Source organism: Neodiprion fabricii, chromosome 3, assembly GCF_021155785.1.
Source record: "Neodiprion fabricii isolate iyNeoFabr1 chromosome 3, iyNeoFabr1.1, whole genome shotgun sequence".
NCBI classification, from domain to species: Eukaryota; Metazoa; Arthropoda; class Insecta; order Hymenoptera; family Diprionidae; genus Neodiprion; species Neodiprion fabricii.
In genome coordinates, this window is record NC_060241.1 from 23,796,247 (window position 1) to 23,808,661 (window position 12,415).

The following is a 12,415-nucleotide window of genomic DNA, read 5'->3' on the forward strand; positions in this document are numbered from 1 at the left end:
TATCTGTCGAACCGGTTCACCCCTCCAGCCGCAGTGGCAACAAGGTGATCGTAGTATTTTCAAGGTCACCCCGACTCTCGCGAGCCGTGACCCATCGGAAATACGGTCGGGAAAGGGGGATGAAATCATTCGGCATCATTCGGCATCATCGTCCGCGATCGTCGCGGCTGGTTTTTAAACGCGGCTCCGGGGTGGCTCCGATGGTTTCGATGGTTCGGGCGGTTTTGGCGGTTCGCGAGGTGGTGGCGGTGGCGGCGACAGGGCCGAGAATAGACCGGGCCTCCTCGGAGGCTGGCTGGCTGGCACCCTCCCAACGGTCTATACTTGGACATCCCCGTGGTTCGATTATTTATAGTCGACGGTACCGCGGCCACTAGCCTTCCCGCTAACCAACTTGCCCGTGCAAACGGGCGGCGAGTTGCCCGTGACCTACAGCATCGCAAACGTCACATACATGCATACCTATAATCGCATATATGCCTACGCGAAAACGGATTTGCAGCACTGCATCTCGCCGGCCATTCCATACGCATCCGATGTCCCGATGACTTGAGTAACCGGGGAGAACTCGAAAGCAGGCTGGCTTGGAGCGTCTCGATTGGTTAAGGATCATCGGAAGGATCGAAGTCGACGGAGCATTGAGATGACTGTGGTGTAGACCGTCGTTTTTTAATGGATCAAATTGAATTTCGACAACGAATCGAGACATCGAAGAAACACGATGTCGAGTCGAGGTTGAAAGATTGAACGAATTTTTCCTGGATCGTGACCGATGCAATCTCGGTATACGAATGGCGTCGTGGTTCGTCTAATGATCACACACGTTACCCCAACCCGGTGTCCACTGTGCGGTAGACAATGAATTTCTGTCACACCTTCGCGCGTCGAGGTGCGGATTTATACTCGCGACATCTAATTATAACGGGGTTTTAAGTAAATGACAGCTAGCGTGACGTAAGAGATTCATCCTAGTATAACACTCGCGGTGATAATCTAGTTTGATATGGAAATCAGGCGAAAGAGACGCGAAAGAAGAACAAGAAATCATCAAATGCAGCCACGCGTAAATAAAAAAAGAGGAAGATGATCCACTATTTCGATACTTTTTATTCAAAGTTGAAAGCCAAATTCAAAGGTCGTCATTTTTTCCCCTGTCATTTCACTTTGTGGAGCTATCGATCACGCTGACGTGAAATTGTGTAATTTGGGGTAAAATTAACGAGGCGATAAAACCCTGCTGCTTCACGTTTCGGCAATGGCTCGTGCCCAAGTACGCCTGTCGATAATCCCATCTACCGGGTGACGAATGCCTACTAGTGTAGTTTCTGCATGATGCCCTGTTCTGTGCCAACATCATCAACATCCTACAGTGCAATGGAGAGTTAGGGAAACATTTGGTGAAGCTAAAGTCTAGAATCAATGTTTACGTTAAAATTGCTCAGGAATAGTATCGTAAATACGAAAACGATGAGCAACGTTCACGAAAATAAATTGGAGAAATAAACTACCGTACGCAGTTTCTGAATCATCAAGGCATTGCATGATCCTTATTGCTCAACGAGTACGGTGTTCATCCCACTTAATCCCGGAAGTCCTGGGTTCAAGAAAATCAAGTCCAATGTATTGCCGATAAGAATTACTGTCGCGATCCATGTATAATGAACCTTATATATATTGAATAGACGTCTTCCGAAGGAAGTTTGGATGAAAGTTGTGAAAATTCATCGAGAATATCACAACAAAGTCCGTAGGACGTCGCAGCGTCTGAAATAGTTTATAATACGCAGACGGCTAACACATGTTTCGGAGTTCAATCTTCGCCGAGCATTTAAGCGCAGTGTGCAAAAGGCGTCGGAGAATGACAATATAAAATCAAAGAATCGAGAAAGATTTCGTTAGGATTTAAAGCATTTCAATGGCCATTTAACGGAAGAAAAAAGTCGTCGGGCTCGACCGTTTGTTTGATGGGGGAGACACGTCAAACCGTAAAGTTTGACTAGAAAGATTAGACGGAGAATTTTCTTTCTTTTTAAAATATCAACCGCAGCGTTATACCTGTCAGATATATTTAGATCAGCTTCATTCATTTTTAAAAGACGATCATCTTCTGCCCAGCTGCTCGGCTTGGAAGATTAACTTTGGAACGGAAGACCGGAGACAAACTGGATGATCGAATAAATCTGCTGGAACTTCGCTAGATCAACGGTATAATATCAGACCATTCGGCAGCTGCGAATGCTTGAAAAATAGTCAAAAACACAATGATCGATCTTCAATTTCAACGTTTGTAATGACCGTCGATGTGCAAGTAAGTGAGAGAAATACGGCGATTTTTCAATCGCACGTTTCCATCTCCTGCAGCTGCCATCATCACAAATTCGAGATTTAATGTCAGTCGCATTACGATCAACAGCCAAGATCAAAAAAACATGTCATCATGGTTCTCCGGTCGTGAGTTAACGCGACGCTGCACGGTTCAGCAGAGATCAAGATGTGGACATCACGAGTTACCAGACTTCGACCGATGCCATATTTGTCCAACTTTCTATCTACCGTACAGTAAAACACACGTGTGGAAGCTGCTCACCTGCCAACTTAGCTGACGATAATCAGCACGCTTGTTAATTAGTCTCAAAAAATACTGAACAGTTATACTGCAGTCATCTTTTTTCACCACGATTATAGTACGTGTGTACTATACGTAAGCTACGTTGACTTTACACCAAGCAAAAGTGCCGAAGGCTGTGTTTCATTCGCGATTAACGTGTAAATGATAAACGGACCCTAAACTAACAATAAGCGTGGCAACAAGTGGCGACCAGTGTTTTTCACTGGCTGCATCGTTGCATGGATAATTTTCGATCAATATCGAGCTAGTGTCTGCGACCCAGGATCACGAATCCCGCAACATTGTAATTTATGTATAATACCGGCTATACTTGTGTAATTAAATACCGAGCTATCGCCGTACGTAATTACTGTTTCACAGTCTTCGATGTACGCGATCTCTACGAGCAAAACCGTACCTTGATATCACGTATCTCGTGACAACCCAATATTCGCTCCTTGGTATAGTGAATCTCGAGTTATGTACCAGCAGGTTACAAGGACCCACTGAATTCTGGAAAGCAAGATGAAACAAGAACTCTGTGTGCACAGCTTCTCCGGAAATCGTACGCTTCATTGCCTGCAACTTACTTCGACATGCTTGGACCACCGGTCGAGTTATCCCCTTATAACTGTAGTTTCTCGACATTGCAATAACGGCACGAGAACATTGAGACGAATGAGCTGAAGAAGAACTAATTCCTGTACATATGTCGCACTTTTTTCGGTTACTCGACGGGTGGTTAACAAATCGGACGGTCATTCTCTCATCGAAGAACCAAATGAAACCTCAACATTTGCGAATGAAAACTTTATCACGATGCGAGTATGAGAGGCACTTTGCACGTGAGTGATGCAGGTGACTGCGATTGTGAAATTTTGGGTTTGACAAGAGATAGCTAAGAAGCTACAATCTGTTGATTGCGAAACGCCGTTTGTCAATAGTAATAGTAATATAAAAAAAGAATAATACCCAAGCGGCACTCTACCGAAGTGTCGAAGCACAGGCTGACCTTTACAGCTCCGGCATCACTGCTCGTCCTTTCACTTTTCAGCCGTGAAATGATAATTACGAATGCAGGTAAGGCTACTCAATCACGAGTAATTATTTGCCGCGTGGGCAAACCAGATTCGCTTCCCAACCGATATGGTTGGATCAGCGTCAAGTGGCAAGGGTGGCTGGCTACGTAAATAGATGCTGCTGCTACAACACGGAAACTTTGCCTTGTTGATGAAGCGATAATTTTTTATTTACTCAACTCCCACACTAGAAGTGATAATAAACTTGGTGCGGCGGACCTTCAGCCTTCGCATTGATGTCGAGTTATGGATTCCTTCGATATCGTTTCTTGCCACTTTTTATGTTTTTCATATCTTGTGTCTCGTAAAATTATACGTTCGATAGATATGTTAAGCGTCTCCTGCATGCTAGGTTCGAAACTTTGACTCAATTTTGAATTTTTCAATGCGAATCATGCGAGCAGCTTGTAAGATTTCAAAAAATGGATTTAAAAAAACCGAGAATATGCTTCTCTGGTAATCATTATCGTACAGAAAGATTACGCTAACCAATTATCGACTATAATCAGCGAGTGAAATTTGAACCTTGCAAGTTATCAGCTTGAAACGATTTCCCGTGCGGTTAATTTATGGAGCAATAATTTGTCTATCAAGAACACGTCAACTCACTAAAAACCGTTCATCGATCCAGACTAACTCCAAAACTGATACACGTCCAAATCTGCTACCATCATAATAATCCCACGATATGCTTCAAAATTCGTATTACTGCCCAGCTGGAACAAGATTGGTTAAATTTCATACCGAGGAATAAAAAAGCGTGAACGAGTGACGAATGTTGATGAGACCAACGATCATGATTAGAATTGGCGAATGAAAAAGAGTTCGCAGTCCCGTGGGACAGCAATCATTGGGCTCCCGCAGTGCGTGCCTGTATCAATTTTATTTTCACGGTTATTACGAATCGATCCCGTTATATTCCGTCTCTGCAACGATGGTCGACTGTTCGTGCCAGGAAACGGTATCACTTTATTCTCGGGCTGCTTCCCCGGTTCTCCGGGCTTTCGATCGACCGAATTTTGCCTTGGGGCCTTGACAGGTTTATTTGGGCCGCTTAGGGACCGCTTTAGGTCTTCGTTGCGTCGACCAGTTGACAGGTGGGTCAGCTGAATGACGTGACGTATGCGTGTATGTAAAATAAATAGTACTCGTACAGACTGGGATGCACGCAGTTTCCACTTCGATTTCGTTGCACAACATCAATGAAAGGCAGACGCATTTTCTTCTTTCTCCACCACATGGTGTTTGCGAGTGTGGAGGAAAAGTTGTCGCAGAGATTTTTATCAAAGAAACTATATAAGGGAATTCACGATCTTAACCAACTCAAAAGTTTGACGTCACTTTCGACTCATTTTCGCACATGCTTTACTCCTTTGCGACGCCGGCATGTCGGGGCTTTCTTTACGAATCGTAAAGACACGGGTCAATGCTCGCAATCATCAACAGAAGGCAGACGTATTCCTGAATTTTATGGATCGAATCATACATGAGGATACAGGCAATAGATTATCAAAATACTATCAACATTTCAATCTACGATTCAATCCCTGGTGTTTCATGCACGGATGATGCATATTTTCCTTCATCATGATAGAAAAATATGTGAAATAGTCTCACAACCGGATCTCTCAAGGTTTTTCAGACTCGGTGTGAAATAGTTATTGTCATTTCTTAAACCGTGCAATTTTCCTAGTAGTTGCAAATGATTTTTGCTGCAAAACAACAAGTCACCACGTTTGGAGTCAAAGAGATCATTCCTGCAGCTTGTGAGCTTATCTTGGCGACCCCAACGAAGCTTTAATAGTTCCAGAAGCAAATGTACCGAGCATTAGTTAATGTCTTTTCTCAAAACAACAGTAAATCGCCAGGTTTGAAGTCGAAGAGATCATTACTACAGTTCGCGTGGCAATCCATAGATTCTGGTACACGGATACAAAAAGCGACGAAGCGTTAATAGTTCCACAAATAAATTTAGTAAGCGTTAGTTAATGTCCTTTCTCAAACACCAAAATGTTTCCGTGAATGTCTGCACTAACCGGCTGGGAGTTAACCCAGTTATACGTGTAATATAGTGCAGTCTGCACGTATATACTGTATTATAACTGCTATACTAGCTCTAGTTAGCATTCAGTTTCTATTTTCATTCGTAAATATTATACAATGAACGGTATATATATAACAGCGATGTTTGCCCGATTATTGAAAAGTCACGTACCAACGATCAGAGTACCAAGAGGTCAGCGATCGAGGTACTGCATGCAGCCGATTGCGCAATTCTTGTATCTAAGGTTTGTATTTTCTAACATGTTTACAGTTTCTATTTTCATGCTGTGAAAGGAAACCTCAAATCACTGGTCCAGCGTGAAAGAGTTGAAGAGTCATACTTATCGTAATTTCCAATCTTATTGTAATTTGTCAGGTGTGAATTAGCAGAATCAGTCAATCCTACTGTATCCTTCCATCTTTTAAATGTGGTAAAACCTTTCTGCGACGACGTAATTACATCGACGCTTTCATCTGCCGGTTCAGTCGTAAATAATTTACTCTTCATCTCTGAGAATTGCGAAATGACAATGAAATGGATTTTATCCTCGTAGGAAATAAAACCCAGAGGTAAGAGGCCTCGGTTCTTTCAACGTACTACACACTTATTAGTAGTTAGTAACGAATGATAAAATGCTCACCAAAAATGATAGCTGTATCCAATATTTCGTTGCACTTTATCGGAGCTTCTACAAGCTTCGAAGACACGTGTCTGCACGCTACTTGGGAGTTCGAAACCTTACGAAGGAAGACCGAGCAGTGCTACCCTGACAAAGGAACGGAACTGACCAGGAGGAAACCTCCGGAGTGAATGGCACTAAACAACAGAGTTGTGTTACGCTGGAAGGCGAGGGGAGCGAGAGAGACGATGACAAAGAGAGAATGACAGGGACTACGATGCGGACTCACGCACTGTGTAACACTTATCTCTCAATCCACGTGCATTTTGACAGTGTGAAGAAGGAGGGTGACCGCGTCCCGGAGGTGCGTTAAGCCGCATCCTGGAAGTGTTAACGAGGCAAATAGTACCCCAGGAAAAATCAGAGTCTAGGAAAGCTGATCGTTTCTTTCAAGATATCGGGATTGGAATTTGCCTTGGAAGCAGCGGCGCACTGCGGCTTCGTAGGATGAAGGTCATTCGGGTCAATTACGCTGTGAATAGACTCTAATGAAATTAGCGTGGGGAGTGATGACGCCATTTTGCCAGGATGATATCACTTTCGGCCCGCGGATTAACGGCAACCATTGTGTGTAATGTGGAATGCCTTGAAAAAAATCTATGACGGAATAATAGCTCATGCGTGGCATAAAATCGGCCGTACACTTTAAGGGATCGCGATACGATCGCGTGGTTGAACGATATCGCGGGATTCATTGACAAAGGGCATCGGGATGCCCGATGATCAAGTAGCCATCGTCTACGTACAATGATCCAAGTTGCGTGGGTATAAGTCCGTAGTGACAGTGGCGATGAAACGTCTCCGAGTTACAAGCAAGCGAGATGTTTTCATCTAGCTATTACCCTGCTGAAAGTGCACAACGTCTAAAGACCTCGCCTCCAGAGAAGGATGGAAAGTTTTACGAGCAACAAAGGTGTGCGCAGCCCAGCGGGCATTTTGCCAAGAGGATAACAGCAGGCGCAGGTTTCTCTCGGAGTCGGCCGAAATATTCCTTTTTTTTTCTTTCTTTCTTCTTTTCTTTCCTTTTCTTTTTTTTTTTTTTTTTTTATTTTTGTTACTTTACAGGATATTAATGGCGTAGGCGTTGAGGTTGATACGCGTTGCGCATATGAAACGAATCCCCCAATTACATGCGCCGCATCGTCTCGGGATAAATTCGTCCGATGCACTCAGGGTTCAAGGTTCCTTCGGGGTTCCATGTTCCCGAATTTATGTCGCGGCTCGTAAAACCCGTGGCGTCGCGTTAGCCCGAAATCCCGTAACTCACTTGGGAAATTTTCACTCTTCCCCAGGCTAGTGAACGATCCTGGTCTTCGAGTCTTACACACGCTTTTTCTTTTAATTGTTCAGGGTTCATTCATTCTGGGTCCCAGTTCTCACGGATGAGACAAAAAGAGGTGAAAACGTCGTTCTCTCAACGCGACTACCGACGAAAGCGATTCCATTGAACATTAATTTCCCTCTTAAGCGTTCGAGCGTGCATGGGAAAATAAAAACTGGAGTAAACGTAGCCAGTTTAGTATTTGTCCGTTCTAAATCCCTAGAGGATTACAGATTATAGTCAAGTTAAGCTCGTTTCGTTTAATACAAAGGAATTTTTTCATGCATATATCTAATTGAGCGCTTGTGAATTGCACGCCAAAGTTCACCTCAAATCTTTATCATTACAGCGGGTCAGACATAAATTGAAAATTCATTTGCAAGAGTTTTAAATTGGAATTCTGACGAATATTTATACCGACACCGTTTCTACAAGCTTCTGAACAATCTGAGACAAAGAAATTCGTAATTCAAGCGGCAGATGATCATTTTATTCCTCCTTGAATTCCGTGCTTTGTATTCTTCTCTGTTTCGCACGAAGTTCATTGAATTGCGAAAAATACAAGTATAAAAATACGGATTGTGGAGTACGCGGGAATTTTTAGTATCTGATCAGAATCGCAGTTAAGTAAATAAAAAATGTCTGCTAAACGGTGATTCCATTGTCTACGCGAAGTTATTTATGCTTCGCCAACTTGATTTGAAACCACGCTTTTCCTCTCATTCCGCAAAGTCAAAGTCATCGAGCGTTTCACCTTAATTTTATGATTTCTATCAGTTGATGATGTCATTGACGGAAGTAATCTTCACAGATACGATGAAAAATATGGTTTGTACAAAAAGACAGCAGTGCCTCTGAACTAAGTAAACCATCAGTTTACTCGCATGCAAGTCAATGAGGTATACAAACACATTCCGAAGCTTCCATTAACACTGAAACCCACATCGCAAGCACTACGCTGCATTGATCATGCGGAGAGATTGTCGTTTTCAGAGTAAACAAATGCCATTTCGTGTCTAATTACATTCTAATTTTTTCCTTCGCATTTCCGTTTCCAAGCGAAGCTGCAGGCTGCGTTACCGATGAGTACATAACTTTCTAATTCTATTCATTCGATCGACTACTCGCTGCTCCCGATGTTTCAAACACCATGCAGAGAATTGCAATTGGGGCATATTATACGTTGTGTATTATGCGGTGTGAGGAAATTCAATCGCATCAAGATAAGTGCAGGCGTATCAGCTCCCAGACCGTTTATAAACCCACTTGAAACACGTAAACGAAGTGAATGACATGCAAAAGCCGATTCTCCTCAGCACGTGGGTGTGAGTTTTCGTCAGAGGAGGCTTTCGCAATTCCCAGACAAGTTTATCCTATCTCTAGAAAATCAAGTTTTACATAGAAAGCGCACATCTGGACCGGGAAATCGAAGCCGAGTCGGACTGATGTCTGGGAAGTTTACAACCAGGGCGTTCCACTTTTGACTCGAAGTAAAATGCGTCGTGCAGTTGAGCTTTGAGCTGCAGTCGTGCGATATGAAATTCGTGCCAGGTCTCATCAATTCACAGAGTGACGTTACTTCTCGATTCAAATGCGTTCCACGATTGATAGTCGTTCCGTTTGAAAATCTCTGGAATTATTTTTATCTTTTTCATTCGTCAATATTTATACGATGAATATTGATGATATGTTATTCGTCAATCGCCAAATCTAATATTTACTACGCGTATAGCCGCGTGAAATCAGTCGAGCTAATTATAAGCGTATATTGAATTCGGACAATTGGATTCTGACCTGACTAACGACAAGACAATCGGCTGAATAGCACGCTCCACTGCCTATATCGACGCCAATACGAGCTCTGGTAAGACGCAGACTCACACTGACCTTTCCTAACGCAGCAACGTGCCCGTCGCATGTGGTTTAATTCCGTTCTGACCGCAGGAAAGTTTCCAACTTGCTTATATCCGGAGTTTTCTCTCGCCGATAGTTAATTCCAGATTGTGAGTTGCGATAATCTTTGACTGGGACGAACCCTTGACTTGGATAAAGTACATTTCGCAGTAAAAATTAATGCAAAGTGTATTGGTAAATTACACAGATATGCCATGATCTGAAAAGTTGGATAGCAGCTGTTACGAAATGTACAGAGTGACTGCAACGTTATCAGTAAACGTTTAAAGCTTATCGGAAATTTTGTCAAAACGATGTTTCAAGCAATTCCTGAAACTGGCAAAGAACTACCTACACGTCTGATTAACGACTGACCATGACGTAAAACTAATTAACATAACAACGTCTAACTGTTTACACAAGAATTTGTAAATTCGGAAACCAATGACCTCAGCGCGCATGAATGCACAGAAAAGTTTTAAAGTACATATTAAAGCAATGCGAGCCAATTAATTTCAAAGCTCTCGGTGGACCTGCAATTTGATTGATCAGCGAAATCGCATGTCAGGTTTTTGCTCCAATTGGAGTTATTTTTAATTGGTGGATAAAAACGCGATGTAGATTCCGTGTGTCGATCATTTAGCGTTAGTTAAACCCATTGCGATGTCTTTCACTTCCAGGTGCGATTGGCGTATTTCTGATCTCGATGAGAGACGGAATAAAAGATCTCTCTCTCTCTCTCTCTCTCTCTCTCTCTCATTCCCTTTGTCTGCGATCAACGCATCCCACGAGTCGATGTTCAGAATAATGAATTTTCTCCAGTATGCGTAAAGTAATTTTCCAGTCAACAGTAGCGTGCAAAGGTACGGACGGTATAAAGTAACACGAAAATTCTGCTCACGTGCAAGCATTGTTCAGGAGCACGAAGCGCGGACGCTTGGTCTCTCCTGTAATTGTAAGCGGAAAAGGTTTCGTGTTTCTCTTTACTTTCGTAACAAGGTTTGAAACAAGAAATAAACGTCGACGGTTGACAGACGGGTTTGAATTGGCTCGTTCTGTTACGGCTGTTGCTAACTTTCCGCTAATTCGCTGACAGATTTTTTTCCATCAAGTCAGGATACGGCCTCTCGATTACATCTAATTAGGTACTCGTTAGGTCGAAATGAACGGCTTGGAGTTTGATATTGTGTAATAGCAAAAACCACCGTTGATTAAAAAAGAAACTGTTAAGATAAGGAGGAACAAATTTCAAAATTTAACATATCGCCGCCTTGATCAGATTCAGACTTTGTAATAAATTTTTCTCCGCCGCAGCTGTTTTGTTAATCACACGATTAGCAGCGATAAATTACCAGAGTTTGTGGCAAACGCGGTAATATACAAAAATTTATCTTTTGTTTTCTCAACAGCTGTCGGTAAATAGTGAAATAAAAAAAAACAAAAAAAGAAAAGAAAAAACTGTATCGGAATGCAAGATCGTATATTACAAATTATATGTAATGCAAGAAAACTTGTCCTCCTATATTTCTGCACAGATGCATGCGGCTGAGCAAAGCATCTTATTTATTGTCAGAGAAAACGTGAGTCAGAAAAAACCACTTACGAAATGTTTGTTCAGCATTTTTACATATTACATAGCTATACACCTGTGTATAACTTGCGAGATCGAGCCACACTATTCCGAGAGCATCTTTCGTCGTGTGCACTTCCCGGATCCTGCGCATCAAGATTCGATGAAAGAATCAAACGATTTTCAGACGTATTTTTTTTTTTTCTGTCAAAATTCGCCGGCATCCAATCTATAGGTAACTTCGTCACATTATCAGATAAATATCGTATAAAAATCAGTTCTCGATCACACTTTGCGGTATGCACAATTATTAAAAAATCATGTAATCGTAATTTTTCACAGTTCTGGCAAAAATGAGTAGAAAAAAATAATTCTGAGGACAAAGCGTAAGAGATCTCGAGTATAAAAGGTACGCCAAAGGTCATTGACACTTTCAGGTAATTCTCTAACTACCAGCGGTAAGTAACTATACGACAGCAGTGCAATGGCGAGACGTTGTTACGGGCATGACGTTCGGGCGCGTAACTTTATGCATGCATGGGCTGTGAGTTTGAAACGGCATGGCAGAGAGACAAATAATCACAGCTGTCAATCGCAGCCGCAGTAGCTTCGGTCGCACAGTGGAACGAACACGTGTAATCCAGGCAATTGCTGGTTCTATTTATAAGCCGCGAGAATATAACGCGATTCAACGTTGAGATCCTCCTCTCCGCCAATGTATACGTATGCTTGTATCTATACCGTATAGTATATCATATACGAGTAGACGTTTCACGAATAGGTATATAATACATATTATACGTCGTCGAACCACTCGTAAGAAATTAAAACTATAAATATCATCTCTTAGAAATAGATTCGCTTTTGCTAGAAGCGATGCGCGATGCGACGATTTCACAGCAAGACCAGAAGAAAGGAAATAGAAAGAAAAAATTCAAACCGTCAAATGCCTGTAACGTAAAAAAAAGATCTTTTGTCGTTTGCAGTTATGTGAGAGATGAGAAAAAAACATATATATATGTTTAGTCGGCTCTGTTAAACGGTCCAAAAACAACTTGACAAATTTTCAGGGCATAAAGAGCTTTCATCATTCTCTTATTCTCAAACCGACGCTGATCGATGACGGAACAAGGATCGAGATGGGTAAATTTTTTTCAAAAATGTTACTAATGTCGTATTTTAGCCTGTCATGCGGAGCAAGCACGAGCCAAAAGTAGAATT

The 12,415-nt window shown here is 42.2% G+C and overlaps 1 protein-coding gene across 9 annotated transcripts in view; it reads right to left on the reverse strand.

The window, feature by feature from the left end:
* Positions 1-12,415, reverse strand: part of LOC124178612 (tropomodulin) — a 73,478-nt gene that overhangs the window by 22,612 nt on the left and 38,451 nt on the right. The window contains exon 1 of one of the 9 annotated variants that reach the window (XM_046562095.1): positions 6,372-6,532. The exons of the other annotated variants lie outside the window; for them this stretch is intronic. The gene's annotated coding sequence lies outside the window, so the exon portion shown is untranslated. Of the gene's footprint in view, positions 1-6,371; positions 6,533-12,415 lie in introns of those variants that run through there. 9 annotated transcript variants of the gene reach the window in all.